This window comes from Belonocnema kinseyi, chromosome 4 (genome assembly GCF_010883055.1).
Source record: "Belonocnema kinseyi isolate 2016_QV_RU_SX_M_011 chromosome 4, B_treatae_v1, whole genome shotgun sequence".
Lineage (NCBI taxonomy): Eukaryota > Metazoa > Arthropoda > Insecta > Hymenoptera > Cynipidae > Belonocnema > Belonocnema kinseyi.
Window position 1 is genome coordinate 151227035 of NC_046660.1, and position 6449 is coordinate 151233483.

The following is a 6449-nucleotide window of genomic DNA, read 5'->3' on the forward strand; positions in this document are numbered from 1 at the left end:
ATACTTTGAATAAAATATTTGTTATCATTCTCTTGAAATAAATGTGTTTTTTTCTTGAAAAAATACCGGTTTCATATGTATACACCTGGTATATATATATTTACATACAGTAAATTATAATTTTCATCTTCGTAATAAGGCTACTGATTCTAAGGTAATTCGGGTTTTTAAAACCAGAATAAATTTGAAGAGTAGCTAGATCGTCGTTCGTGAAGTCGGAAGAGCTCGGGCTCGCACTCGCGCATTTTCGGTTTTACACGAGGCTGGTCTGCGCAGCATGTAACAGAGCCGAGTCATCGCAACGCACCGTTCGCATGTATTTCGCCCAGATGGGAAAGTGGTAGGGGCCGAAAAATCCCACGTTCTCGAGGCACCTCCCGCGGATACCCTCTCGTTTTCTCGGCGTCAGCCAATCATCGACCGAAAAGGCTCTTGTCGAGCCACGAACGACTGCCTGGGAGCCGAGAAAAGTTATTTGATCTTCAATAACCACTTGGGCCAGAGCTGCTCACTATCTCTTCCTTCAAAATTTACATCAGTGCCTTGTTCCTTCGGAAGTGTAAAGTGTTTGAATAAACGCGAGTTTTGGGATTTAAAACAACGGAGTTTGAATTCAAATCCGCCTTAATCCTGGCCTTTTTTTTTAGACCCGTGACCAACTAAGGAATCGTCTTTGGCGTCATTTTTGATGACATTTTAGGCGTCGTTATTGTCGTCATTTTTTACGTTGCTTTTAAAATCTGTACGGCGTTCATACGACATTTTTACCACGTCAAAAAGGCATCCTATGCCCTTGTCGTAAAGATATCCTTCACACAACTTTAAGAAATTTTAATCACGCAAAGATATCTTCACTCAATCCTTACAACACAGACATACGACATCTTTGCGACGTCGTACATTTGTCCGGCACTGAATTATGGTCTCTTAACTGCGAGCGTTATGAGTCGCATTTCATCATCAGAGAACATAGACACATGCTGCAAGCTTTGTGAGTTAGTTATTTTGAATTTCTAACGGCATCATAATTATTAATTATTAGTATAAGTATTTTAATAGTTACTTCGCTTCCATGTTAAACAAATGGTTAACAGGTCAATGATTACATTATCCTGTTATTTATTTTTAATTGTGGAAATAAAAAGAAAAGAAAAAATATAATCTACCACCCTCCTCAGATTTTCCAAGATATATGGAAATGTTGAATCTTTTTGAAGTATATAACATAGTAGATTGTACCTAATAGTGTAAAAATCACGTCAAGTATTCACAGTAAAAACTATGGTGGAAATTGCTTTTATTAAAACTCTATGATTAAACGAATTAACGAAAAGATGTAAAGAATTAGAAAGAATGATATACGCGAGATAAGCCACAAAAGATAAAGGAAAAATATGAATGAATATAAGCTCTTACACTGTTAAAAAGAATTCGTAAAACGTCAAACCGAAATGCGAAGTTGCAATGATACGGTGCGATGTTTCGGTGCGAAAAAGCATTTTTCCTTTTAAAATACACTTCTCCGGTGTAAAGTTGGTAAATTTACGAACTCCTAACTTCCCAGTGTTGAAAATACTAACGAATTACAATGAATAGGTGTGAAAGTCTTAATCTAAATTTAAAATTTCACTGGACAGTGTATAACATCGCCAATATGCCGGGCGAAAACTAACACCGATAAGTTGCTTTGCAGGCGCACGCGCAGTTAACTTGTGTAGGCTTGTGCGAGTCGACCAAGGTCACATCTTCCTATTTCATATTTCATTGTTGCATTGTTTGGTATATTTTGTGTTTGCCCGTCTGCGGGTAGCAACGGGTGTTTTTCTTTTGCCGGAATCCGAGTTTTCCCGTCTTAATAAATGACGATCTAGCTGCTCCTAAAATTTATTTTGGTTTTGAAGTCCAGAATTACATTAGAAACATTTGACTCATTGCCAAGAGGAAAATATAATTTACTTCACGTAAATATATATAGGAGGCAAGATTTTTGGGCCCAAAGTGTTTCAAATTTAGTGCTGCATATGTTAGTGATATTTTTAACAAACAATTAATTCTTAACAAATAAAAAACGAATTTTTGACAAAATTGTTTAATTTTTAACCTAAGAAATGAATTTAAAAAAAATACATTTTTTAACTGAAAATTACAGTTTATACTTAAGTTTACAGTTCAAAAAATTAATTTTTAACCCCCCAAAAATGCAAACTTTAAACCAACAAAATGAATTTTTAAATAAAACAAATAAAATTTCAAATGAGAAGAATAATTCGCCACTAAAGAAGTTAGAAGATAAATTTATAATTAAAAAGATCATGTTTCAAGGAAAAATTTTCAACAAAATTGCTCAATTTTCATCTTTAGAAACGAATTTTAAACTGACATAATTAGCATTAAATAAAAAATGGATTAGTTAAATTTTCAGATAAAAAATGGAATTTTCAACAAAAGAAATAAATTTTTAATTAAAATAGATGCAGTTTTAAAGAAGAAGAACACATTTCTATAAAAAATTATTAATTTTTAACTGAGAATGATCAATTTTCATTATAAGAAAATATTTTGTCAACTAAAAAAATAGAATTTTTAACAGAACAGTTAAATTATCACCAAAAAATCAATTTTCAAACGAGAACAATTATTTCCTTTTAAAAGAAAAGAGGAATTAGAACTAAACAAATAATGTAAAAAAACTTCGACAAAATCGTTAAATTTTTAGCTTTAAAAATGAATATTAAAACTATAAGGAAGTATTTAACCAAAAATGGAATAGTTACATTTTAAGAAAAAAATTAAATTTTCTGTAAAATATTTTAATTTTCGATGTAAGAAATGAATTTTCAACTGAAAAATATTTTGAATAAAAAATCGAACTTATAACAGAATAGTTAAATTTTTAAACATATATTTGGATTTTCGATTAAAAAAGATTCGTGTTTGACCAAAAATAAAATGGAATGGATTCTGAAAGAAAATTTAAAAAAGAACACAATATTTTTTTATTATTTTGTAAACATTTTAAAAGCAGTGTAAAAGAGTGTATAGAAAATTTTTGCAATTTTACGAGGTTATGTGTAATTTTAGGAAAACTCAAGAGCTTATTTCTCATCTAATTTTCTCGCGCAATTTTGTTGCACAATTTTTTTTTAAGTTTATGTTGGGTTAAAAAATGGACTTTCCGATTTGAGTAAGTTTAGGAGATATTTAGAAATTTGGAAACGATTCAAAAATAACTAATACTTGTAACAATTTGTTAAGAATTTTGTATGGTAATAAATTTAATTTAATTTTAATGGTTAACCATTTTTAACCAAAGAAATTAATTAATTTTTAATTAAAATAGATGAATTTCTAACAAAAATAATAATTTTCTACCGTAAAAGATTATTGTTTAAGTGAGAAAGGTCAATTTTCAAGGAAAAATAAAACAATACATTTTCAACAAAATTGTTAAATTTTTAAATAAAAAAAAATTGCACAAAAAATGAGGCAATGAAATTGTCAGTATAAGAGCATGATTTTTTGACCTAAAGAATCGAATTTTGAACAAAAATGTTAAATTATCAAACAAAAAATAAATTTTTAAACAAAAAGAATTATTTCTTATTAAAAAAAGAGGAATTTTCAACTAAAAAAATAATTTAAAAATTATTAAACAAAATCGTTAAATTTTAAACTTTAGAAATGAATAATCACTAAAAAAAATAAGTACTTAAACAAAAATAGAATAGTTACATTTTTAGATAAAAAATTTTATTTTCTGCAAAATAATTTTTATTTTTGATGTAAGAAATGTAGTGCAGAATTAAAAAGAAAACCAGGAAAAATTTAAATCGTTTTTAAAGAATAGATGGTCTGACAAGATTAGAAAAAAAAACAATTATTTCCCTATTATTCGTTTGAAAATTTCTAAATATTTTCTATTAAAAAAATGTAATTCATAGAAAAGTTAAAAAGGTTTCTAAACATATCATATGCTTTCTTAATATATGAAAAATTGACGAAACCTTTAATATCTTAAAATAATTATCTCAATATTACAAAATGTAGCATTTACAATTTGATTTCCATAGTAAAATAATTGTAATATAAATAATTGTAAAATAAATTTAGCAAATTTTATTTTATGAGGAAATATCTCGTGATTTTAAAAAGAGAAAACAATTCTAAAAGTACCATTTTGTATAGTATCTTAATAACTAAGGAACATACTTTTAGAATATTTTTCCTTGATTCTGCCTTAGGGTCAAGCATGGTCAAAAAACCATCGTAAAATTTCATATAACAACTGTACTCTGTATATATTAATTTTAAAAATGAAAAATAATCATAATTTTATCAATATTCCTACATTTTATTTTAATATGTTGCTTATGGAATACATTTCAGAAATAAAATTATCAAAATATCTCCATTAGTTAGCGAAACACTATGTAGAATCGCCTTACAAATTATACAAAAAAATTCCAAAAATGTTAACAAACGGTTGTACAGATTTGGCTTTAACCTTATGGATGAGTTTCAGAAATATATATTTCTTTTCTCGTTTTTCAGCACACGATTGTGCCCTAAACATAAAGCAGATTAATATACACTTAAAAAATAAAAATATGAAAGGTCAGAAAACATTTTTTTTAAAACTCCTTTCCACACTAACTTCAGAGAAAAATTTTCACAACATTTTTATCAAATGATAAGTCTTCGGTACTTAAAGTGAAAAATGAAAATATTTCATTAATTATGGATTTTTAATTGACATCATTACCCTTACTATTCACACTTGAGAATTGAGGAATCTCTTTTCCGCAAATAAAAAGTATGAAAGTCCTTCGACTATCGACGATTATTAAAGAAATGTAGTGAAAGTAATTTTTTTAAAATCATAATTGTTTTAATTTTAAAAACTAATAATTGTTTCAAATTTCCAGGCGCATTTTTTTCTTCTACAAGCATTTTTTGGTTTTTCAGTTTTTTAAACAAAATCCTATGTTCTGAAACTCTCCCAACGTTTAAAATATTTTTGAATTTCATTAATTCGACTAAATATTTCTTGAGTTTCTTCGATTATTTTTTTTTTTCAACTTTTTGGTCATACCGAATCGGAAATTTTTGCTTTTAAAACCTTCTACACTCTTTTTCGAAATTTTAGGAAATTAATTGATGTGCTTAAAAGTCTTCTTTAATTTCTTTTAAAGTTCATTTTTTAAAATAAAAAATCATTAAAAATTTTCACACGAATATTAGGAAAATAATAATTTTTTTAAATCTTGTCAGACCTTCTAATCTTCTAATCTTTAAAAATTATTCAAATTTTTACTGATTTTAGAGAACTCTGCAAGGTAATAAAAAATTGCCTTTAAAATTTTTGAGATACTTTGACAATTTTTCAAATCTTTTATACTGTTTTGAAAAGTTTTAAAATAATCTTATGAAATTAATTTTTCGAAAGAAAAAAATTGTTTTAATTGCTGCTCGAAAACTAAAATAATTTCTGCCATTTTCGTGAAACCTTACAAAATTCTTGAAAATTCATTGAAAGTTTTAATTACCTTTAATTCATTTCAAAATTTTCAAATATCTCCTAAACTTACTCAAATTAAAAGTACATTTTTTAAACCATCACGTATTTTAAAAAATTATGTAACAAAATATGCATAAAAAGGCATAATAAGAATTATGTTCCTTAATTCAAGATGTGAAGAATTGACTTATAATCTCCTGAATTTTTCTAATGAATCTGAAAAAAAATAGTTTTATCTCCTTAAAATTTTTCAGAATTCCTCTAACCCCCCTGAAGTTTATTTTTTAAATATTTGAAAATGTAAATTCCTGACAGAATTTAAGTTACAAATTCGATTTGAATCTCTTCCTTTTTTCTAAATATTTTTTGAATTTACTCAATTTTATTTATTTTTATTTATTAATTTTACAAAATCGAAATATTTTGTTTTAAAATCTTCCACACTCATCTTTCAAATGTTTAGAAATCCTTTATATGTTTAGAAAGCTTCTTAAATTTTCTCTTAATGTCCATTTTTTAAAATAAAAAATTAACAAACATTTTCACACGAATCTTGAAAAAATTCTGTTTATAATCTTGTCAGAACTTCTAAGCCATCTAAACATTAGAAATTATTCAAATTTTTCCTGATCTTCTTTTAAATTCGGAAAAATTAAAAAGGTTGCCTTTAAATCTTCCAGATTCTTTATTGACCCCATTTTTGACATCGTTTAAAATGTATTCAAATCTTTTTAAATAATCCTTTGACTTTAATTCTTTAAAATAACAAATTATATTAATTATTCGTAGAAGCCTAACAGAATTTTTTTCATTTCTGTTACACTTACGCAAATTCGAAAGCACCCTGCAAAATCCCGTTTACTTAAAAGTTCCTCCTAAAAGCCAGTTAGCCACCGAAAACGAATCGTGAAGTCGGCGGGCTCGCGTTTTT

The 6449-nt window shown here is 26.9% G+C and overlaps 1 protein-coding gene across 1 annotated transcript in view; it reads right to left on the reverse strand.

Moving 5' to 3' along the window:
* The window catches only part of LOC117171995, a 176394-nt gene that overhangs the window by 51493 nt on the left and 118452 nt on the right, over nt 1-6449 (reverse strand). The window lies entirely within an intron of this gene.